This window comes from Notamacropus eugenii, chromosome 5 (genome assembly GCF_028372415.1).
Source record: "Notamacropus eugenii isolate mMacEug1 chromosome 5, mMacEug1.pri_v2, whole genome shotgun sequence".
NCBI classification, from domain to species: Eukaryota; Metazoa; Chordata; class Mammalia; order Diprotodontia; family Macropodidae; genus Notamacropus; species Notamacropus eugenii.
The window spans coordinates 202,985,092-203,011,090 of record NC_092876.1 but is presented as its reverse complement, the minus strand read 5'-3'; the positions used below and the strand labels follow the sequence as shown (position 1 = coordinate 203,011,090).

At 38.3% G+C, this 25,999-nt stretch overlaps 1 protein-coding gene across 7 annotated transcripts in view; it reads left to right on the top strand.

Moving 5' to 3' along the window:
• The first annotated feature begins 2,092 nt into the window (after positions 1-2,092).
• The window catches only part of STARD13 (StAR related lipid transfer domain containing 13), a 750,665-nt gene continuing 726,758 nt past the window's right edge, over positions 2,093-25,999 (top strand). For 3 of the 7 annotated variants that reach the window (XM_072616414.1, XM_072616416.1, XM_072616417.1), the window contains exon 1: positions 25,074-25,279. The gene's annotated coding sequence lies outside the window, so the exon portion shown is untranslated. The other 4 variants (XM_072616415.1, XM_072616421.1, XM_072616423.1 and 1 more) reach the window with 4 other exon arrangements.

Sequence of the window (25,999 nt, the reverse complement as noted above, 5' to 3'; positions counted from 1 at the left end):
TCTGAGATGCATTAATTCTGTCTGTGCAAAAGCTTTTCAATTTCATATATTCAAAATTATTTTATGTTTTTCTAACTGTATCTGTCTCTTGATAGTTAAATATACATGCTGTATTTAGAGCTGTGAAAGGTATATGATCTGCTTCTCTTCTGATTTTTTATGGTATGAGCTTAAATGTTCAGGATAGATGTCCATTTTGAATTTATTGCAGAATATTATATAAAATGCTGGTCTAAGGCTAACTTCTGCCAGACTGCCTTCTAATTTTCCCATCAGTTCTTATCAAAGAGGGAGTTCCTTCCTAAGAATTTATGTTCTCTGGTTTATCAAACAGTGGAATATTGAGTTCCATTATTTCTGGTTCTCCTTTGTCTAGTCTTTTCCATTGATTTACTTCTCCATTTTTAGCTAGTACCAAATAGTTTTGGTGACCACTGTTTTATAATATATTTTGAGGTGTGGAAGTGTCATTCCCCATTTATTTCTATCCTTTTTTCCCTTGATATTCCAGATGTTGCATTTCTTTAAATGAATTTTGTTATCATTTTATTAAGCTCTGTAAAGCATTCCTTTGATAGTTTTATTCATATGGCATTAAACCTATAAACTAACTTTGGTAGTATTATCACTTTCATTATACTGGCATGGTGCAAGATTTGCACACCTTCGTATTTAAGTTATTTTTATTTCTTTAAGGAACACTTTTAAATTGAATATATGCAAATATTTCATAGGCTTTTGTAGATTGAGCCCTAAATATTCCATTCATTTTATAATATTTGAATGAGATTTCCCTTTCTACTATTGCCTCTTGAAATTTGTTATTATTATATGGAAATGTTATTGATCTTGTGAGTCTATTTTGTAGCCTGCAACTTTGCTCAGGCTATTATCTAAGTTAGTGTCTTAGCTGATTCTTTAGGATTTTCTAAGTAAACTACTGTGTCATCAGAAAATAAGGATAGTTTTATCTCCTCTTTGCCTAGCTTTATCTTTGTAATTTCTTTGTCTTGTCTTAATTGCTAACATTTCTATAACTGTATTAAATAATACCAGCGAGAGTGAGTATCCTTGTGTTCCTCCTACATTCATTGGGAAACCTCTCTTGTATATCATGCTTCCTTTCGGTTTTAGATAGATATGTTTTGTGATATGAAAATATTTCTCTATACCTTTATTTTGTAAAGTTTTTAGCATAAATAAGTGTTCAACTTTGTCAAAGGCTGTGAAAACTTTGTGTCCTCTGAGATGATCATTCTAATGTTGAACTTGCATCTTGGTATAAATCCAGCGTGGTTATAACGAATAATGTCTTTGATGAACTGTTGTCATCTGTTGAAAAGGATTTTGTTTTTTCTCACTTCCTTAAGATAAAGGAAAAAAAGAAAGAAGGGGAGAGCTACACCTGAAAAGAATGTAAGAAACCATATAATTTAACACCTTTATTTTATATGTGAGAAAATTGAAAAGAGGTTAAGTGATATGTCCAAGGTCACACTGTTTATAAATGAAAATGCTAGGATTTGAACCCAGGTTCTCTGACTATAGATGTAGTAATATTCTTTCCACAGTATTACACACACCCTCCTTTTTCATTTTGCATTTGCAGTATCTTTTTGGGGGGAAGGGGTGGGGGATTCAGTGTCTTAACTTCCAGAACCCCAGATATTCCAGAGCCTAATGTAATTGGGTTGATGCTTTTGTTCTGATTCACAATTAATAGCTTCCATAACAAAGGTAAAGCAGGTCAGAAAGACTACTCCTCAGAACAAAATCACCTTTCACCTGAGCTTTGGCTTCTTCTAATATACTTCTTCCTGGGCAACTGACAAAACAGATGGTAGGCTGGAATACTGACTGTTCCAACTACATCAAGGAAGCACTGGCCTGGCCAATCCAATTAGTTAACCCTAGCTTAGATAGTGGGGACAGTAGAAAACACTGTACATTTTGTTTTCTAAATAAATATATAAATAATGATGAATACAGAGTGAATGGTGGGTGGGTGGGAAGTAGGAGTGGAGGAACTGGCAAGATATACTTGATCTGGTTTTGCACAGACCACAGCCTTTTCCTTGGTTTGGTCTTTCAGGAAAGGGTTCAAGTGTGGAGATTATCTTTATACATCATGTTCTACACTTGGGCTTATTAGCCCCAAAGAAGAAAGGTCCCCTTCACCAGGTTCAAGGGGTATTAGACTGTTCTCCAAGAGCATGAAAGGACCTGAAGGGTTTTCTATATGGAGCAGCATGCAAGATTCTGTTTTGAATCAAGCTGAATTCCAGAAACTGCGAGAATCACTGGGCTGGAGGCAAACCACTTAACCAGAGGGGAAATAAGGTTTGTTTCTTGCTTTGAGTGAACTCTTTCTATACAGTGAAACCACATTCATTTAAAATGCAGGAGTTGGGGGGGGAAAGTTTGTGTATTTTCATTTTGTTTTTTTTTAAGAACAGTAGGGCAGCTAGTTATTTCAGCAAAGTTGCTTGGGATAATATGTAATTTTAACTAAACAATAAGAATTTGCTGTGATTCTTCTGGAAAGGCATCATCAATACGATATTTATAAGAAATAATATATTTGCACAGAAATGAAGAAAAGATCCCTAGAAAAGATGGTAGTGGTCTGTTGTTTTTCCCTTTCTTTTCTTTGGATCTAAAATTCTAAGTGTTTAAATATCTGTTTTAATACTGTTCTGTAAAAATGTCTTGTGATACTTTTTTTGAGAGGAAGAGGTGAAGTTAGACATCTGGGCAACGTTGATTCAGGAGGAGAAAGCTTAAAATGAGAAAGTCTCCTCAGCCTCTCAGTGAAGTTGGCACGGACCCTTCAGATATCGTCAACAGATGGTGTATGATATTTATGAGCACAGTTGTTGAATGCTTTACAGAGAGTGACTCATAAACTGATAGCTGTTTATTGAAAGGAAGTAGATGGCATTATCTTGTTCTAAATGTTGTTCTGTTGTAAAGAGGGTACAAATTCTCAGCTACCCTTATTTCTGTTTCCCTACTTTCATTTTACCATAAGCAAGAGCAATCTTTTATACAAGTGATTTACTGTACCCAGCTACAGACTCTCATTCACCTCTGCACACAATGCCACTTGGGTTCACCAAGAAAACAGAAAGCAAATTCTAATTATGAAGAGAGATGTTCCTTTTAAATTCAGCTATTTCGTGTGGAAAACGTGAATACGTGCACATATGTGTACATGTCTTAGTCTAGGATATCAGCCTCCAAAATAATGTTGAGAACAAGTAAACCACAGTGTTTGATGTTTTGGCTTCTGTCGAAATGTTGGTGGAGTATGGGAGACTTTGGGAAGAACCCATTAGTTTTCATGGACTTTTGATAACGTTTTGAAAGAAAAATATGTCTTAAGTAGGTAACAGATATGTCAAAATGGTATTTCACAACTGCTGTTAATTTCAGCTGTTTGTCAGTAAACTATGACCCAGTGGTGGTGGAACTGGAATTCGAGTTCACAGCTGGTTGGAGTCATGGAGCTTGCCCAGAAGCCTATGGGACTTGGGGGTAGTATTATGAAATATTTTCATAAAGGGGAACTTGCATTGGAATCATAATAAGGGTTATTATGTGTTTGCAATTTTTTCTTTCTTTTCATTGTTAACTTTGTTGAAATTCTGCAATGGTTTAGATTGCTTATAATGTTTGTGTGTGGGTGTGGGTGTGTGTGGGGGGGGTGTATGAGTGTGTGTATGTATGTGTGTGTGTGTTTGTGTGTGTGTGTGTGTGTGTGTGTGTGTGTGTGTGTGTATGGTGGTGGATGAAAGTGAAGGAATGTACAGTGATCTCTTCTGTAGGGCCATAGGATCATAGATTTACAACCAGAAGGTACTTCAAAGGCCAAGTCAAATCTCAGTATTTCATTGATTCTAAAGTTCCAAGTGAAGTGATTTGTACAAGGTCACACAACTTGTAACAGAGCTGGTAACTCCTGTCGTTCCCTACTCTTTTGATTCCAGGTCCAGTGATCCTTTCACAATGGCATTTGCCTCTCTATAACAAATCATTTTGTAAGAATCATTTTTGGATATTCAATTCAACATATATTTCTTAAATGTTTGATACATGTGCCAAGTACTGTGCCTATAAGACAAAAACAAAACAAAACAAAACAATACCTGGCATCCAAAAACTTATTCTGTTGTTACTTATATCCAATATGCACAAGTAAATGCAAAGTAATACAAAATCATTTCAATGGGGAGTAAGTGCTGATATCCAAGAATAAGGCCAGTGTAACATGCTGCCTCCATTTTTATTTCCCCAGCAGATTTTTAGAAGAAATTTTAAATACCTAAAGTTCTCCTAATAATAATAACTGCCATTTGTAGTGGATAGAAGGAACACTGGATAGAGTCAGGAAGACCTCTTGCCTCTAACAAAAGCCAGGGGACCCAGAGAAGTCACCTAAACACTCTGAGTTTCAGTTTCCTCATCTGTAAGATGGAAATAATAAAAATAGCATCTATCTCATAATTTTTAGTGAGGATCGCGTAAGTTGTTTCCAAAGAACTGTGCAAACCTTAAGTTCCTATATAAATCTCAGTTCTGGCTAGGCTTAGGAATTTCACTGGAATAGGGAACTCCAAATGAGCAAATTCCCTCTATCAGCATAGGCTGGCATCTTCTGTACAAGACAAAATATCAGTTAATATTATTATTGCCATTGCTCTGGTTGTTACATTTTAAATTTTGCAAAGCTTTAAAAATCTTATTTCATTTGAGTCTTACAATAATTCCATGTAGTAGCTGCCCAAAGTTACTCATCAGAAAAATGTCTCTTCCCCAAGGATGGTGTTAAGACTTAATAATTGTAATGTCCTTTCAGCCGCTGAAAGGAAAGCTGCTATATGTGTATAAAGTCAGACTATTATTTTTCTGAAGTTTTTGGTAGTAAGACAATATGTAAAGGCTAAATGAATAGTAAAATGAGGGCTTCACAGTAACCTTCTCTAACCCCTTCCCTTGCATTTCCCCATCTACCCAAAGAAACTTTGTAGTCCTCCTAAGAGCCATAGGATCTTCTGAGTGTAAATTCCACTTTATGGTCTTAATTCTGATTTGCAGTTTGATGTGGTGAAGAGGACCAGCCTCAGGTCAAGTCCTATCTCTGATATGAAATGGGGGAGTGTTCCTCAGTGAGCTGGCTCTATAGTGCACGGAAGGCTGGGCCTGGAGACAGGAAAACCTGAGTTCATTGTCTGCCTCAGATGCTTAATAGCTATGTGACCTGGACAAGTCATTAAATCTCTGTTTACCTCAGTTTCCCCGATTGTAAAATGGGAATAATAATAGCACTTACCTCCCAAGGTTGTTGTAAGCATCCTATGAGATGGTAGTTATAAAATGCTTAGCCCAATTCCTGACACATAGTAGGCACTTAATAAATTCTTGTTTCCTTCCTTACTTCTTTTTAGTGTTCTGAGCAACTTTCTAAGACTCTATGTTGCAGATCGGGTACCTACTTTTATTAAAAGGTGGAGTAAGTTTCTTACAATAATGAAAATATTGTATTATTATATATTGTATCATACATTATGTTATAAGTAATATATTATTATATAATGTATTGTATTATTATATTAAAAATAGTGAAAGAAATATATGGAACTAAGAACTTGTAGCCCAGTGTTCTAGTCCTGACTCAGCCATTAACTATCCAATCTCTGAGAGGGCTAGACTAGGACAAGATAAACCCCAAGGTCCCTTCCAAATGTGAAGTTCAGGTATGTTCATGCAAAGCTTTGTGGGCACAAAGATCAGACCTGGTGGGGTGAGGGGGTTGCAATGGGGTGGTAAGGTCAACTAAGAGAGAAAAATTGGCAGAAAGCACAAAAAAAATTGAGCTAAAGAGGGAACTTTGGACTTGGGTCCCTGGAAAGGAGAATAGCAGAGGATGCTGGTATTGATACGGTACTTCATCATTTCCAAAGTACTTAACATACTTTATCTTACTGGATTCTCACAATAACCCTGTGAGATAGGACACTCTTGCATCACTGGGTTTGGGAAGGTTACTGCCACTTAACACAGCTAGGAAGTGTCAGAGCTGGGACTGAAATCTCAGCCTCCTCACTCTGATTCCAATGTTCCTTCCACTCAACCGCACTTCCTCCCCTGATAGAGTCTGCTTAATTATGGTTCATTAAGCAATCCTGAAATAAATCATCTCACTCTGTCCCTTGTGACACACATATTGGTGTGTACCTTTCTATCCTCCTCACCGTATTAGGTTATAATTTCCTTATTTATTCTTTTATTTATTTTTTATTTATTTGGTGAGGCAAACAGGGTTAAGTGACTTGCCCAGAGTCACACAGCTAACTGTGTCAAGTGTCTGAAGTCAAATTTGAACTCATGTCTTCCAAAGCCAGTGTTCTATCCATTGTTCCAACTAGCTGCCCCTATAACTTCTTTATAGCAGTGTAGATTTAGAGCACCTATAGGTTATCTAGTACAATCCTTTCATTTTATAGATGGGAAAACTGAGACCCAGAGAAGTAAACAAACTTGCTAAGGTCTCACAGAGAGGAGCCCAAATTTAAATCCAAGTTTTCCAGCTCCAAACCCAGCACTCTTGGGAATTGAGACCATGTTGTTTCTCATTTTTGTATGGCCAATATTTAGTCCATTGTACGTATTTAATAAATGCTTGTTGAATTTAATCAAGTTAAAATGAGGGGGAAATGGAAGGAGAGGGTCAAAGTGTGGGAGGCAGACTACTCTGCCTTAAGAGCCATGCTGACAAATCAAGAAGTCAACACAAGCAGATTCTTACAGAAGTTTCTTTCTCTTTACATTAAAGTCCTACCCCCATCTCTCATCCTCAACTCAAGACCCCTAAGGCACTGAGATTCCTGGAATTTTTAAGAGTAATTCTAGACATGCTAGCAATGTGTTTCAGTCAAACTCCTTATCCCTATCCCCCCAAAATACATGAACTATTCCCTCAAAAGACACTCCATTGGTCTTAGTTTAAGGTGTAAGAGGCATCAAGTAAGTACTGCCCAATATCCTGTCCCTTGGTCCCTTGTCCCTTGGTCTAGGTCTATTTCAGTGGCTGGTTATAAGTTTTGAAAAGAGTTGGCTGGTCTATATAGATAGGGAAGTTAAGGCTGAATGGCTTGTTCACATGGCCAGGAAGCCACTGAGCTGAGGCCTAGACACACACCTTTTGTCTCTTAAGTCCATGTGACCATGCTCAGAAATCAAAGAACCTAGGTTCAAATCCTGTCTTGGAAAACCTATGTGTCTTTGAGTAAGTCACTCCCTGGAGCCTCAATTTCCTCATCTGTAAAATGAGAGGGTTGACCTCAGTGACCTCTGAGTGGCCTTTAACTCAAGATCTATGTTTCTATTATCATGCCTGGTTGTGAGAACCTTTCCACTGTAGCCCCAATTCTCAATTTTGGTGGATAAACACTTAAACATTTAAGTGTTTATCACTAATTTATTTACCTCACTATTATCTGAATTTCTTAAAACAAAGAGTTGTAAATCCAATTATGTAGTCTTTTATATAATGGAACAAAGGGTTGGGAGGCTGAAAGCATCTAAAGAGGCCTCCCAGAGCTTGATATCCCTGTGTTAAAATCCTAAATTCATAGATTTTTAGTTAGAAATGTCCTATAGGCAATAAGTGAGAGAATATTGATTTGAGCCCTGGTCCTGACTCCAAATACAGAGCTATTTTCATTTCTTTCTTCTGCTTGTCTTTCCTTTTTGCAAAAATAAAGGATTAAAAAAATGATTCTCTAGATGTCTCCTTAACATGAAAGAGATACTATGCCCAGTAGTTACGCTAATTTTGATATACATTGCCATAATAATGTGCTCTTTTCACACTTACTGTCTACATCATACAGCCTTCTACTGAATATGTCAATATGTAGTCCCTAAAAGGGCAGGAAATGGGGGGGAGGTTAGTTGTTGTTTTAATTATCACATGGAAAAAGGCAGAAATAAGCAGTCTAAGAAAAAATCAGCATCCAGGAAAGGGCCCACAGGAAAGTATATGTATATACATGCATATATTGCCGAGAAATTCTGAGTCATTCTACATTCAGTGGAGAACAAAGCAAAGAAGGCAATAGAAGTGATTTCTCTAGTTTGAGGCTACCAGGCAAGCAGCCAATCCTATCTCTTCTTGCTTCTGGGATGCTTTGGGGTCTGCTGCCATGCTGCTGGCATGAGACTGACACACTGAAGGCTCCTGACACTACTCTAAAAAGAAATCCAATTCTTGAAATATCAAGAATATCTGGATTGGGAGTCCAGGACTGAATTCACTCTGAATGTGTCTTTTCCTTTTTAATTATTTGCATGCCTTTGCCTGAGATAATGTTGATGACTTTATGAGAATAGCTATTGTTGGCTTTCTATTTTTGAGAAAAAAAAATGTTCTAAGACAGAACAAGCTTAATTGACACAGAGAATGAAAATAGCCAGGAAAGGGGGGTGGAAGGAATAGATGAAGAGACAGGAAAATCTGCAGCATTGTGTGGGAGAGAGCAAAAGAGAACATAGCATTTCAGTCTTTTCTATTTTTTTTTTTTTTTGGCTTTTAAATTTCTCTTTGTTGTGTGGTCCAGACAGCTTCATGGGTTCCTGTATGAGAACCAAGGGAAAAGCATGAATTAATATTTTACTGGCAAAAGCTAAAGTCTATCTGGGTGAGTTCTGATATCTGTTATCACCTGACAACCACGGAAGAAAGGAATTCTCTGTTACAAACAGGCAGTAGGCTAGGATTGGAGGGGTTTCTGGATTCATACATAGAAAACTTCTGTTTGAGAGAGAATTTCTGCCACAAACTTTTCTGCATACAATTTGGAATGTCAATAATATGCATATAAGTCTGAATATATAAGCAACAGAAATAGGAAAACTTTCACTGGACAAATCCCTCTGATCAGAAGCAAGCCAGGAAAACTGAAGGCTTGAAATCCACCTCATCCACTCTTTCCTTCACACTCCTCTTGAAGAGGTTTAGGGGTAAGGGGGGACCCCAAAATACCAACATGAATGAATTCGACTCAAGCCTTCTTAAAGCCAAAGAAAACAAAGTTTATTAAACATTCGCCAAATTGGGTTGCCTCTTAAGAAGCCTAAGCATTTGTAACACTTGTATTCCCAAGCAGGCCAGATAGAATCCTAGCTAGACAGAGTCTGAGCTGGATTGCATCAGAGCGCCTTCATGGAGGCAAGATGGAACTTAAATACAGAACAGAGTAGAGGAGGGATCTGGGGAGTGGTCTGGTAGTCCAGGGTGATGGGAGGAGGGATTTAGGAAGGGTCTTGAGGAGAAGTCCAAGGAGGGAATCCAAGGAGGGTCAATGGCTGGAAACAGCTGGAGGCTATCAGGAGATATCTGGCAATGGAGGGTTTGCGTGGGAAGCAGGTGGGGCAATCAAGAGATAACAGACAATAGTCACAGGTTTGAGTATGAAAAGCCAGGTTCTGTGGAGAGATACAAGGGGAGCTCAATTTGAGTATGAAAGGCCAGATTCTGTGAGGAGATACTGGGAGAGCTCAAGGAAGTTCCCAGAGTCTGAACCTCATCACTCTCTCCAGAGAAAGAACTCTCCTGGGGAAAGTGAGTACAATGTAATTCAGGATTTAAAAGGATTGAGATAGAGTTCACAGGGTGTCCAAATCCAAGGATCTACTCAGGATATGGGAAAGGACTTTTTAAAAAGGGTTCCAAAGCTGGGAAAGTCTGCATGAAGTAGACAGAGAGTTTCAGAAATATGTGCCCCAATTATACAAAGACTATGGAATGGGCTTTCTTGGCATAGGAGAGTGCTGGATTTGGGTCTAGGGAGGCATAGGTTCAAATTCCACCTCTGACACTTGCTAACTGTGTAACCCTAGGTGAATCACTGTAAAATGGGGGTCTTGGACTAGATAAACTTGCATTTCCAAATATATAATTCTATGATCTTGTAACGAACTGGTTGGAGTTGCCAAGTGCACTCAGTTCCTCTGCTGAAAGGAGTTTTCTTGTTCCCTCTTCAGTGAAGCCTTTCTGATGCCCCTCCTCTTTATGCTCTTTCTCAGATTTTCTCAGAGTACTTTGTTGGTCTCTCTGCTTTACCTTATCCAGTTCCACCTTATATCTTACTTATGAGGATGCTTGCTGCATCCTTCCAATTAAACTGTAATTCTTTGAAGGTAGGGACCAGGACATTTTTAATCTTTGTATACCCAGCACCTAACATACTTCACAGTATGTTCTACAGGGTAGGCAATTGAACTAATGAATATTAGATGAATTAAAAATATTCTATCATACTGAAAATGAATAAGCTTTATTTCTGGCTTTTCAGAGTACACAGCATCCCTTGCACAAAGCAAATATATACATGATACTTACTGACCAAAGGAGTGTGTAGGAGTTTTTTCTTCAGAAATATAAACAATGAAAGGGGTTGGGGAGAGAAAGGATGAGCAAGTGGTGACATATTTATAAGTAACTTTAATCCTATTTCATGCCCACTGCCTACAATTCTGTTTTAAGCTAGACTACCCTTTGTACTTGACCCCAAGGGCTTCCCAGGGAAGAATGATATGTCAGAAAACAACAAGGATGAGAAGCAGTTCTCACATTAAGGCTGAGGGGTCCTACGTCTTACAAAGAAATGTAAAACATGCCATCTCAAAAGGGCAGGACCTTAGAAAGTGGAGAGAGTGCTGGATTGGAGCATCAGAAGGCCTGCTGATTCTTTCGTATCTTCAAAATCCTTTCTTACAGGGAATCTTGTCACACTCCATCCCCAGGGAGTACACAACATGCCTTTACAGCCTGATTGTCCTTTGCACTTTTCCTTTGTCTCACAGGTTTGGTCTGAAATACCTTGGGACAAAGATGATTATAAGATTTCCAGAACAAAAAGCAAATACAATGTGTGATCTTTAGAATAACCTATAAACTGGCTTAGATCAAATTTCTGAGCATAAAAACAAGGGACATTCTGTGGATTTCTTCTATGGAGGTATTAGATATCAGAGAAGAGACTGGATCAATGAACTTCTGCATCCAAGATAAATTTGACTTATAGTTTTTGAAGTAACCAGTACCAGAAGAAGAAGGAGGAGAGGAGGAGGAGGAGGAAGAGGAAGAGGAGGAGAAGGAGGAGAAGAAGAAAAAGGAGATGAAGAATAAAAGAATAAAAAAAAAAAAAAGAAAAGAGAACTCTATAAAGCAGGAACTGCCAGACAGTAACATAACATTTCCAAAATTGTTCTTATATATCTGCTTGCCAAAACGAGTAAGAGTTGGGATTTGAGAGGCCATGGAGGAGTATTAGATTTAGAGCCAGGAGACACCTCAGAAAGAGGTATGAATTTGTAGTCAGAGAATATGAATCCTACCTCTGTTCTTTACTCCCTCTGTGACCTTGAATAAGTCACCTAGCCTCTCTGAACCTCAGCTTCTTTATTTGGAAAATGGGGATAATAGCACCCACTACATAGGATTGTGGTGTAGTTTAAATGAGAGAGCTATGCAAAAGTGCTTTGCAAACCTTCAAGTGCTATATAAAATCTACTGTTGCTAATCACTATAAGAAACTTCTGTCATGCTTTCAGAAATATCAGGCAAAATAAAAGAGGTAATGAACAGTCTTGTAGCTTGGGGATACACAAAAGTAGATCCTCCAGTCTAAAATAGCCATATGATATCTGTCAATAGTCATAATGGCTGCTATTGTTTAGAAATGGAAAGAAAGCCCTAAAGCCTTATCTACCTTCTGAAAGGTAAGATTGATGGGTTAAAAGGATACATTTGCATTATTTTTTATTTAACCTGTGCACCTTGGCTCTCTAATCTTATTATTGTATAATGTAAAATCCACAGGCTTCCTCATTTTGTCACTTTGCCAAGGATGGGTATCTATTAGATTGGTGTGCAATTCTCCAAGCACAGCCTGATAACAGCCACTCTCTTAGGATTTATAACAGTTTGAGCCAATTGAATAAAATAAATGAAATTCTGACTTCATTTTATCATCACTGTATCTTCCTGTGGGATGGTAGGCTGTTTAAACACAAAAAACAAAGCAGAATTTTGAGTGTGTCTCAGAAGGCAAGTAATGAGGAAGACCTTCCCCATCAATCTGCTAAAATTTTGCTACTGTTTATTGGAGAGGATGCTATCTGCAGGCTTAAGTTGCTGTTAAGTGGGAAAAGAGGTACAGTATCCCCTTCCCTGAAAGACTTTAAAAGGAAGGTAGATTTTCTTCTTTGGGGGCTGACATTCCCATGATAATGTTGAGAGACAGGGAAAGATTCAATATGGAATCAAGGACACTACTATTTACATGATTCCACATACTCTGAGTCTTTTTAGCCTACTAGTTAGATTAAAAGCGCTGAAGTCAAGCTAAGGAGTTAAAAAAATCTTGCAATCTTGAGTAGAAGAGAAAACTCCCACTCAGATATCTGCTGGCTTTGCCTGGAGATATGATGCTCAGAGGTATCCACTCACATGGGGGAATTGTTGGCAGCCTGAGGGTCAAGGGGTCTTAGATGTAAAATTGTAAGGAAACTTAAAGTTCATCTAGTCCAACACCCTCATTTTAAAGATTGAGATGCATAACACATTAGAAAAAATATATTAGGAACAATAACTCAGAAGGGGAAGCATCTGGTTAGGAAAAGAATATACCTGAATAGGAAAATTTCTTTGTAAAAATGGATAGCTAAATTGCTTTGTAAGTATAGAAGGACAGGCAAAAAGGAAACAGAGGAGGAGAGGCAGAGGGAAAGGATAGGGAGAAGAGGAAGGGGAAGGGAAGGGAAGGGAGAGAGAGAGAAAGAGGGGGAATGAGAAGAGAGAAAGAAGAAAGGAGGGCAAAAGGGAAAGGAGAGATCAGCTCAGTGGGTAAAAGTAGCACAGTAACATGACCAAGGTCATTGGTTTGGCCCCAGGTGAGTTGGCTCCTTTTGTTTTCTGCTACAGTCACAGCCTACTGTACCCCTGATCCTAGCTGGCTGTCTTCCAAAGGTCTGCCTTCAGTTGCAAGGGGATCTTGTGCAATGAATCAGCACAACTCCATTTCTGTTTGGGGATGGGAGGTAGGGGAACAGCTCAAAGTTCATTCTGTAATGGTGGTGGGTCAGCAATATCTCTACAATCTGAATGGTGATATTACTTTTGTTAGGAGTAAGGTATGCTATGCCCCTGGAGAGGGTTTTAATGGCTAAATGTTAAAAGGGCAAGATAACACCATGCCTCCAGCATGTACATTTTGTAGCCTTTCCTTCCGTTCTGCACCAAACTGCAGATCCTGAAAATCTGATCCTCACCCCCAAGGACATCCAAGGAAGGAGCTTTCCTAGGTTTTCTTGCCATTAGTTGAGACTTTTCTAGAGAGCTCTCTTAGAACCCTGTGTATTTAGAACTTGTATGTGCACAATAGAGAAAGAGGAGAAAAAGAGACAGACAAATCATACTTTGAAGAAAGTAAATAACCAGTCCCAAATCTTTCAGTGTGGATAATCCAGACTCTTTGGGGAAGTTAAGGCTTGAAGCATCTGGTCAGGAATGTAAAGACCTTAAAGACAGGGTCTGATTTTTTTTTTTGTCTTGTTTAATGAAACTGATAATCAAAAGAGTTTCCCTAGAAAAGAGACTTGTCATAACATCAAAAACACATAATATATGCTTGGATTGAAAGGCTTTTAATTGGTTCAGGTATAAACAAGAAAATGAGAACCAGCATATAGTACTGCAGACCTTAGAATCAGTCCCTGGGAGGTAAGATTTTGACCATCCGCAGTAAAGTGTCTGTTATTGTTCTAAATTTTCCTTTCATCCTTGATTTCAAACTGTTTGGTAAATAGCCTTTGTGTTTTCACACATATGTTCCCAATCAGCACTCCCACTTGAAGGGGAGAAGAAAGAAAGAGCTTTTCAAAATCACCATTTGAATGAGACCTCAGGAAAAGACCTACAAAGTTAAAAGTTTACATGTTTTCACTCATCTCTTGCATTTAGGAGTCACTAGTTGCTAAATTCAATAAGCTATAGCCCCAGATAGCTTTTGTCCTGTCTCTCAAGAAATGGTGCTCACTGGCCTGGTCCAGCCAACTCATTTTGGGTCCAAGTGATGAAGGAAGGGAAATGATGACCAGCCTGACAGTCTAAAGTTTCTCCATGGCAGCTATTACTTCCCTGTGCTTCTGATGCCATGAATTGGGTCTCCCTAATTCTTCCCATGATAAATCTGGACCTTTCCAAGGTAGAGTCAAGTGAATCTATGTGTGAAAAAGAGCATGGGAAAGTCTTCTCAATTCAGTTACTGCAATAAAGATGAAACTGCAGCAGAGATCACTCAGAATTCTTAAACTGCTGCGTATGAGGCAAAGAGAAAGAATGCATTTATTGTCAAAACATTCCCTGTGAGAGATTTAAGGATGGTTAATGCTGATTAGTTTTTGAGATTGTGCTACAATAGCCTTGTAAGAGGTTTAAGCCTGCTGTCGGACAGATTCTGGTTACCTAGATTTCAAACAAGCTGTCACAGAATTCATATCTCAGATTGGAAGACAAGAATAAAAAATAAAAGAAAGAAGGGAAAGGAAAAGTATGAAAGAAGAAAGAAGTGGGGTGGGCAGACAGTGTGCAAAAGGCCTTAGAAGAAAACAGTCAACCCAAGTATACATCTAATCTGCTGATTGGTGGGGTATAGGGAAGAGAAGCGAATTCAACAAGGTCCTGTTGAAGTGAACTTTGAATTGTCTAAAAAGGCATGGAGATGGAAGGAGTGTGCCTGAAAAGAGAATGGAAAAGAGGATTTGAAAACTGGCTGTCAAAATGCTAGACTAGTGAAAAGGTACAAAATAGCTGATATGTAGGTTGAAATGACTACAAAGAGGTATCGTAAGTCAAATAAAAGTTTTTCTAGGCTGTTGATTGAAAGAAGGAAAAAGAAAATAAGGGAGGAAGGAAGGAAGGAAGGAAGGAAGGAAGGAAGGAAGGAAGGAAGGAAGGAAGGAAGGAAGGAAGGAAGGAAGAAAGAAAGGACATTCTGAAAACTTGTCTACTTAAATTATAATGAGTAAAAGAGGCTATTACAAAATTTTGCTTCCTTGAGGCCTAACCTTGAAACCTCAAGTTCAGAAGTCTGGCCTCACAGCCAAACATTGTGATCAAATCAGATAATATATGAGATCATGATATAATGAATGCAAAACACTTTAGAAATGTTAATATGCTACATAAATATTAGCTATTAATCAATTAATCACTTGCACAGCCCACTCCAAGAAAGAAGTCCCATAATTCCTGATACGGTCAAAGTTCCCCACCGAAAGAAAATTGCTTTTATATAGTGACTAATGTCACTATGTCATATTATAGAGCTGTTCTATTTTTAACATGTATTTGTTCTATTGGTGCACATATATCTTTTCTCTTTTTTAAAAAAAATTATTTATTTATTTTTAGTTTGCAACATTCAGTGCCACAAGTTTTTGAGTTCCACATTTTCTCCTCCTCCCTCCTCTCTCCCATCCCCAAGATGGCATGCAATCTGATACAGGCCCTACATATACATTCACATTAAACATATTTTCATATTAGTCATGTTGCAAAGAAGAATTATAACCAATGGAATGAACCACAAGAAAGAAGAAACAAAACAAAAAAGAGAGAGCAAACAGCATACTTTGATCTACATTCAGACTCCAAAGTTCTTTCTCTGGATGTGCATAGCATTTTCTATCATGAATCTTTTGGAGTTGTCTTAGAACCTTGCATTGCTGAGAAGAGCCAAGTCTATCAAAGTTAATCATCACACAATGTACAGTGTTCTCCTGGGTCTGCTCCCATCCCTCAGCATCAGTTCATATAAGTCTTTCCAGTTTTTTTCTGAAGTCCACTTGCTCATCGTTTCTTATACCACAATAATATTCCATTGCATTCATATGCCACAACTTGTTCAACCATTTGCAATTGATGGGCATCCCCTCAATTTCCAATATTTTTGTACATGTGGCTCCTTTTCCTGTCTGTATGATCTCTTCAGGATACAGCCCTGAAAAAGTGCACATACATCTTGAACAGACTGAAGATGATTAATTGGGCCTGGAATTGGAAAGGAGCAAGAGATAGGCTTACATTTGGATAATTGTACGGTATTTTTAATAACTTCAAATGTTTCCTAAAGCAAAAACCTAGCTTTTTAACATCAAGATTTTTTTTCTGATAATGTTCTCTGCCTGCAAGTCATGGAATATAATAATTGGTCAGTCAGCCAGTAAATAAGCTTTTATTAAGTTCCTACAATGTGTCAGGTACTGTTTAAGCAGTGAGGATAGACACAAAGAAAAAGACAGTCCCAGCCCTCAAGGAGCTCAGATTCTAAAGGGAGAGATAACTACGTGCAAACAAGCTATGTACAAGATTGGTTAGAGGTAACGTTAGAGGTAACAGAGAGTGCAAGTATTAGTGGTAAGGGAGGAATCTCGAAAGAATCACAATTTCAGGCCACTCAAAAGTTAATGGACAGACATACTTGGCATGAGTAGTCTGCCACATACTAGCAAGAAAAAATTGCTCACGTCCCGCAAGTACACAAAAAAGATAGATCAAAGATAAGATCAATGAGTGGCAAAGCAGATGGAACAATTACATAGCTAGATTGAAAGATAAACTATGACCATGCTTTAAGCTGCATCATGTTTAAAAAAAAGATTTAGAGAAAGGTCCCTACACCCCTTGGAGAGAGTTTATGAAAAGACATAGACAGAATGAGAAGCCAATCCATATTATCATTGGAAGGATGACCCAGATAGATGAGATCCCCTGTGCCAATATGGTGCCAAAGAAGGTACCATGTCATTACTCCCCATGTAAGGGATGAAGGCACTCAAAAAAGAAATCTGTCCCCTAATTTTTAGTGTTCAATCCCTGGACTATATTTGAGTAATTCATTTTGGGATATTATGTGTTCACACACACATAAGCCAAGAGGAGCCAGATTGCCAATATAGTATTTTCTATCTTTAGAGAAATAGTTTTTTCCTGTGTCATCACTCAGGAGAAATGCATAAATTTGCAAATTGGCTCTTCTATGTCTGGTGCTCCCAGGGTTTTCATCAGAAAGATTAAATGTTTTAGAAACAATTAGATCTCTCAGAGCAGCCAATAAGTCGAGTTCTCCTAAGAGGAATGCCATTTATTAGGGAGAGATTCTCATTGAATGTGTCAGCAAAATATCTGCATTTTGATTCTTGGGTTTCTAAAACCATTTATTTTAGACCCTTCTCACCTGTTTGTGCTAAGTATGGCCTTTGCTGCTGTTAGAGGCACTAGTTTATTTGATGGTCTGCTCAGATGGGCAAAAGCTGGGACCTGGGTGGCACGGTGAATAAAGGGCTGGACCTGGTATCAGAAAGACCTGAGTTCAAAACTGGCCTCAGGCACTTACTAGCTATTGTGTGACCCTGGGCAAGTCACTAAACCTTTCTCTGCCTCAGTTTCCTCATCTGTAAAATGGGGGAATAATAGCATCTACCTCTCAGGATTTTGTGCAAAGTGCTTGCAAACATTAAAGTGCTGTCTAAATGCTAACTGTTCTGGACCGGGATTTCAGGGCAGATTCCCAGACTCCAGGGCATCTAGGACTGTCCTATGATGGCAGATCATATCAACATGGTAAGCTCAGAGATTTGTGGCTACTAAATGAGATTATGAGTATGGACCAATTCCTTTTCTGTTTACTTTAGTACATGAGGGAGTTTTACAGCTTACTTGAAGGATTTATCTTTTTTTTCATTGATATCTTTTGTTTTTACAACCCTGCAAATTCTTTGAGGGCAGGGACTGATTTTTGGCCTTTGTTTGTATCCTTGATACTTAGCATAGTACCTGGTACACAGTAAGTACTTAATAAATGCCAGTTGACTGAATGGCATACATTTCCTAATATATCAATCCCACCTCCCACTCTAAGAAAGTCATTCCTTATAACAAAAAGAAATACATAAGAAAAAGAAGAAGAAATAGTTCAGCAAAACTAACCAACATATCAATAAAGTCTAACAGATGCAATGTTCCACACTCACATTTCTCTATCTCTGTAAAGAAATAAAGGAGATACAATCTAATTTTTTTCCCTTTGGAGTCAGGCTTAGTCTTTATAATTTTACAGCATTTTTTGAAATGTTTTGTTCTCATTTACATTAATATAATCCGTATGTACATCATTTTCTTGATTCTGCTTGTTTCACTTTGCATCAGTTCATATTATTCTTCCCATGTTTATCAATAGTCACTTTATTCATTATTTCTTTTAGCACAGTAATACTTGATTACATCCATGTACCACAACCCTTCCCCAGTTGACGGAAGGCTATCTTTTCTGTTTGCAATTCTTTGCCACTACAAAAAGTGTCACTATAAATATTTTCGTATGTATAGGACCATTTCTTTTTTATTAATGACTTCCTTATGTTTATCAATACTTGAACCAGATAAAAAAGTATGGACACATTAGTCACTTTATTAGCATCATTATAAATTACTTTCCACAACAGTTAGACCAATGCACAGTGCCACCAATTATGTATCAGTGTCCTTATCTTTCTGCAGCCTAACATTCGCTAGTCTCATTTCTTTTCCCTCTAGAAGGTTTCTGATACACTTGAGAAAGCCTCAGAAACACCTCCAAGAAACAGAAAACAGAACAGTAAAGTTTCAGTGGAGATACTTTGTAGAAAGAGAGCCCAAGTAGGATTCTATTTGATGATGTGAAAGAGTGGATCGGTGCTAGGCCTGGAGTAAGGAAAACCTGACCCTGATGCTCACTACCTGTGTGACCCTGGTCAAGTCATTTAGTCTCCCTAAGTTCCATTTTTCTCATATGTAAAATAGTAATTAAAATATCTCTATATCCTCCTTCATAGGATTAACATATACATATGTAATATGTTTTGCAAACTTTAAAGCACATATAAATGACAGCTATTGTTATTATATCAAAGTGAAAAGAAGGAAACAAGCATTTTTTAAAGCACCTACTACATGTCAGGCCCTGTGCTAAGTATTTTATAAATGTTTTCACATTTGATTCTTACAATAACCTTGAGAAGTAGGGCTATTATCTTCATTTTATAGTCAGGGAAACTGAGGCAGTGGCTATTAAGTGACTTGCCCAGAATCTGATAGCTAGTGTCTGAAGCTGAATTTAAACCAGGGTCTTTCTGACTCCAGGCCACGCACTCTATCGACTGTATCACCTATATGTCGAAACAGAAGCTGAGGGAAATCTTACCTCACATCAAACGGGTAGTGTCAGACTCCAGAGGCAGCGGTCTTTCCATTGTGTTATAGTATTCCCCTATATCCTAGTATTATAATACACTGTATTCCACAGTATTCCACTATATTACAGAGTTTGGTAAGAAGGAAGATGAAATCTCTGAAAATAGGGATGAGATCCTAGAAACAACCTCCATCCACTTTACAGTTTTGCTTAGAACTGGCTCTTTATAGGTTTATGAGGTGATCACTGGCAAAGGTCACTGGAGGCCTCTGTCAAGATCAGCCCTTGGCCTTAACAAGCTACATATTTTAGAGGGAAGCAGATCGTAGATAACTCTAGGAATCCTTATTGCATTTCATTAACGTCACTGTAGTTTATAGCAAACAAATGCTTTCTTAAAGAGAAACAGGCCCTCAGAGATTTCTGTTGCAGAATGCAAGTGTGTCCACCTACTTATAGAAAATTTGATTCATGAGACAGTGTGCTTAGGAAAGACACCATAAGTAATGGGAGTTTCCACGGGCCTGTACAATCTTTTTGTTTTTCTTATTTAGGGACTTGAATATTTGTGTTTGTGGATGGCTTTTAAGATTATAATAAAATTTAAATTAGAGGTTGATTACTTGATGGGCAAAAAAAAATTCTCCACAATATTCTTTTAAGCAAATTCCCTTAGTGAATTTTTTAATAATTATAAAATTTTAATTTATATATAACTTCTCAGTAGCAGGGCTACCATACAAATCAGAGTATTTTTAAATTAATTGAACCAACTTAAAAACCTTTTAACACAAACATTTCTAAAGCAGGGTCAAAGGGATTTTCTTCCAAGGTTGCAGGTCTAGGTGAAAGAACAGCTGTGGCAGAATTAAATGGCTGACTAAAATTGTGTGAGAGTACACACACACACACATGCACACACACACACACACACACACACACACACACACACACACACACACACACACAAGTTAAGGAAGTCCTTAAGGGAAAGCATCAACATCTGCTCTTCCCTCTGAACAAAAACAACCAGTAATTATATTGGCAATGAAGATTCCCATCATTCATGACTCCTCTCATTTCTTTTTATTACAAAATTTCCCCCAAACATCCTAAAATGATGTGGTCAGTAGAGGTTTCACTTGGCAGAAATCTAAATTTTCAAGCTGTCTGAATGTCTCCTGTCAGTGCAGAAACCAGCTGTACAGGTTGAGTTTTTCCCCCTGAGGCTTTGGTAGTGATTTATGCTGTGATCACTACTGTTATCCACAAAAGTGTTCAGGGCTAAATGTGGGACCCTGCCTCTCTTTCTTTTTTCTTGCTAGGCAATTGAGGTTAAGTGACTTGCCCAGGGTCACACAGGTATTAAGTGTCAAGTGAATTAAGTCAAATTTGAACTCAAGTCCTCCTGACTTCAGGGACAGTGCTTTATCCACTGTGCCACCTTGCTGTTCTCCTCTCTTTCTTGCATCAGTGAAAACAGTGACATTTGGTAGTAGCCCAGTCTATACAGGTCCTTCCTTGGCTGTACCCACATTAGTTGACTGAACACACTCCATCAGCTGAATTAATGTCAAACATAAAGGAGCTCAGAAAGTCCAGATTTGGAAAGAACATGCCAGGGGCATTAGGAGCATCACACCATACAAACTACAAGGTCAATATGCATACAAGCCTGATAAAAAATAAATATCAACCATACCAATAGGAAAACTGAAACCTTATGATGAAAATCTAATACTCTTCCCTTGATTCAGCTCAACAGTGACATGAAGTGAAGCTAAGATACATTGTATTTCTCTCCATCACTTCTTTTTGGCTTTGGCTCAAAAGCTCTCTGGATAAGTGTCTTTTCCATGAACGAAGCCTCTCCATTGTGAAGGGGGGCAAGGCTAGGTGTTTCAGCATTCCAAGTTTGCTATTATCCCCTTTGTTTTCTTTAGTATTAGACTTTGAACTCTAAAATCTTAGGTGGTTCCTTATTATCATATTATTATATAATGTATTGTGGATAATACAGATTATATTGTAATGTATTATATATCACAACATATATTTATATTATATAACATATTTCGTATACAATGTTACATAATATATAGCATATAACACATTGTCTTATATTCTACATTATATCATATTATATAATTATATGTCATAATTATATAATCACTATTATTTTATTATTATGATCTCAAGTCTGGCATTTAAAGCCCTCTACCATATGGCTCCCATCATTCCTTTCTAAGCTTATTTTATATTATTCGTCTTAAGACATTATCAGTTCTTGTTAAATTAACTTGCTGTGTATGTACTCATCCTTCGTTGTGGAAGAAGACCATGCCATCACAGAAATAATGACATGACTTGCACTTGACTTTGTTTTGAGTGAGGGAGGGCTATGCAGGTCACCAGTCTCATTTCTCCTCCAGAGCCATCTGAATTCAGTGACCAGATGTTCATCAGGGTGACTGGAGATGATTCAAGATGAGGCAATTGGGGTTAAGTGACTTGCCCAAGGTCACACAGCTAGTGAGTGTCAAGTGTCTGAGGTGACATTTGAACTCAGGTTCTCCTGACTCCTGGACTGATGCTCTATCCACTGCACCACCTAGCTGCCCAAATTAACTTGCTAACTATTCTTCAAATGGTACATGCCCATTCCCATCTCTATTCCTATAAATAAATGGTCCCCCATTTCTGGAATGTATTCCCTCTTCACCTGTATGTCTAGAATCAATCTCCATTGGGACACTAACACATTGCTGGTGAAGTTGTGAACTGATCCAACCATTCTGAAGATCAATTTGGAACTATGACCAAAGGGCTATAAAACTGTGCATACCCTTTGACCAGTATCCCAAAGAAATTTTAAAAAAAAGAAACCATGTACAAAAATATTTATAGCAACAGTTTGTAATGGCAAAGAAGTGGAAATTGAGGGAATGCCCATCAATTGTTGGATGACTACACAAGTTGTGGTATATGACTGAGATGGAATACTATTGTGCTATAAAAAATGATGAACAGGATGGTTTCAGAAAAATCTGAAAAGACATATGAATTGATGCAAAGTGAAGTGTTTTTGTTTTTTCTTTTGTCTGTGTTTTCTTTTGCAACATGACTAATCTGGAGACACGTTTTGCATGATTTCACAAGCATAATCTATATCAAATTGCTTGCTTTCTTAAGGAAGGGGAAGAGGAGAGAGGAAAGAAGAGAATTTGGAACTCACAACTTTGAAAAATGATTTTTTAAACTTTTAGAACTAGCTGAGAAAAATATAATAAGAATAAAAAAAAGAATCAATCCCTAGCATCTTTTAAAGCACAGTTTAGCTGCTATGTCCTGTTTAAGGCCTTTCTGAATCTCTCCTCCCCTCTAAAAAGTACTTTGTATATTCTTTGTTTTTACTTATCACTGTATATGTTGTATTCCCCACCCCCACTATTATGCCCAGTAAGCTCCATTTTTGTCTGGTCATCTAGTAAAGCGTATTGTACCCAGTAGATGTTTAATAAATGTTTATTAACTTGAATTGAACTCCATTTGACACAATATATCTCCTATCATGAATATCTTAAATATGAGATGAAATTATCAATATTATTAATCCTATAGGTCTTTAACAAAATGTTTTCCCATTTTCCAGAATGTAGCTCTCACATCTTTTTTTCTTCCACATCCTATGACTACATATGTCCTACATACAATTTCCCCAAAGGAAAACAGAACACCTCAAAGATGTTGCCTCAAGCAAATAGCTATTATTGGAAACTCTACCAATCAAGTATCTTTGTGTACTTAACAATAGAGTCTGAAGAGAAACGAGAGAATGAAGAATAGTGGGTCCAAAGGAGGGAGGGAGCTTACTCCATTCACAGGTCCCATAGTTCCTTGTTGCTGGCTCCCAAGAAGTCTATACTCTAAGTCCCACACTCCTCTGCAAACTCCTCTGTAATTCCTGTAATTCAATTCTAAAGGTGATTTCAGGCCTATTTGGATCATAGAATTGTAGCACTACAAAGGAAACTCTTTTCAAAAAGAACAAGTCCAAGTTCCTCATTTTAAGCTGGAGAAAGGAGACATAGGGAACAGTGGGATCTATCAGGGTGAAAAGGCTTCAGGAACAGAGGGAGAGATCTTCTAATGAGGGATCTTCTGGAGACTAGTAAAGAAAGAAGTCTAGAGAGTTAGGAGCAGAGCCTGGAGAAGAATAAAGGAAGCATCTGTTTTTGTTTTACACAGATGATTAACTGTGTAGACCACCACCAGTCCCATGGGTTCAGGGAGTACTGGAAGGACTGGGCAGCATCAATCTGTTTTAACTCCAACCTTGAATCTGAATGTGGAAGACAGTTGCTGTTACACTGACTTAGTTTTCTCCACCTGCATTCATTCTCTTTTCTGGAGCATGCTGTAACATGTAAATAAAGGCATGATGAGAAAGGACCCAAATGAGCAAGTGTTTGCTCGGTCAGAAATTCTCCCAGCATTGTAGCTCTCTCCTCTCACCACAGCTTCTGGCTAGCTTGGCAGAAACCTTAAACTCAGAATTCTCTGTCTGTCACCAGCTTGATTTTGCAAGTGAGACATGGGGCAAATGTGAATGTTGCCAATGGGCCTAGTAAGGCAAAGGGAATGTTTCCAAATAATATAGTAAATTGCTGGGGGGTGGGGGGGTGAGGAGAAGAAAAGGGGAAGAGGCACAGTTCAAGAATTTTGGCTATGTCACTTTAGTAATAACCTTTACCATGCATTCACAGCTATAGAATCTAATCCAATAAAATATCCTTGTAATATTTCTCAGAGAGAAATTACCTAAGTGGGCTTGTTCAATTGTTTCAGTCATGTCTGACTCTTCATGACCCCATTTGGAGTTTTTTTGGCAAAGACACTAGAGTGGCTTGTCATTTCCTTCTCCAGTTCATTTTATAGATGAGGAAACAGAGGCAAACAGGGTTAAGTGACTTGCCCAGAGTCACACAGCTAGAAAGTATCTGAGGCTAAATTTGAACTCGGGAAGATGAGTCTTCTTGTATCCACTGCACCACCTAGCATCCCAAAATGGGTTATTAGGTTTAACCATACAAGTCCCAGTCATGTATGCCAAAATCACTTAAGAGGTTTCCTACATAGCACTACCTCCCTAAAAAGATGCTCTATCCTGCTTTCCCTCTACCATAGAACATAGAAACAAAGACGCAGAAATAGAAAGGATCTTAGAGGTCATCTAATTCAATTCCTTCATTTTACAAATGAAGAAACTAAGGCCCATGATGGATCTTAGGGTCATAGATCCAGAGGTGGAAAGAACTTCAGAGGTCAACAAGTCTTGCACCCTCATTTATGGATGCAAGAGGGGTGCCCATGGAGCTTAAGCAACTTGCCCCCAGTCACAAGGGTAGTAAGCATCAGAGGTGGAATTTGAACCCAGCCCCTCTGACTCCAGGTCCAATATTCTTCCCTCTGTGCTACTCTGCCTCTCTTAGTCATCTCAACAGGTGGGGCTCTACTTCTGGATCCCTGTAAATGGTCACATTGGTTTATCAGGAAGCCAATTAACAGCAAGCAGATTTCCACTTTCTAAAATGAATGAAGGACAGACAGTCTCATCTTACCAAAAGCAGAAAAACTATTGATTGGCTGGAGGCTTTTTTTTTTCTTCCCCAAGAGATTCCGGGGACCTCCACAATGAGGTGCTTTGTCTGACTCACGCCAAGGTTAATTTGGCACCTCCGTCACAAAGAGCATATGCTTCCTGTGACAGACTTCCAGGGAGGCAGCTTGCCACATGTGCTCCTCTAGTCTCCTCATTGGTGTTCAGAAAGGAGAGGGTGGGTCCTCCAAGGGAGCTTGTGTGTGTGTGTATGTGTGTATGACAGATGAGATTTTTTTTTAATGTAAGAAAACAAAACCTGGACATTTGATGCCCTGTTTTAAAAGGCAAAGACTTCTTTGGACCTGAAGTTTACAAGGTAAGTAAGCAGCACTCTGTCACATAGCTTGAACTTTGAAACGGTGGATGGGTATGATCTGAGCGCATTCTCTAAAAGTCTTGGTTGTTTAGTGGCTAACTTTAACATGCAGCAGGTTCTGCTGCTGCTTTTATAATAAGAGTTTCCTCCCTGCCCAACTACTGCACATCCATCTCTGATAAAAAGACTCACTTCTTCTTCTAAACAACTTTCCACAATGAAATAGTCATGGAGATCTGTGGTGATTTTAAACTCGGGTAGAAATGATTTGGAAAGGTTAAGTTTTCTCTCTTACCTCAGGGTAATAAATGTACTGAAACAGGTTCAAATTAGCTCTGCCATTTGGAAAATGGGTCTGCATAGAGGGAACAAATCTTGCCAACTGGGGGAGTCCCAGGGGAGCTGCCCCATCCAATGCCACTTTGGTCTGTGGATCTGTATTCTGATTGTCATTTGGTGCTGGCTTGTGGAAGGCAATGGGGATTAACTGAGTCCTGCTATACTATGGTTGTGGTGGTCCTGCCCTAGAAGAAATGACAAATCTGTGAGTATCAGGTGTTGTCGTGCAGGCCAGTTTTTCATGATTGGGGCAAATTAAATTGAGACTGGAAGTCATTACTATGCAGACTGAAAGCCAGAGACTTGTCACAGTCAAAATCATGCCGGATGTGTTCACCAGGGTGTGGGACAACTAATCATCTGAGGTTACTCAGGAATTCT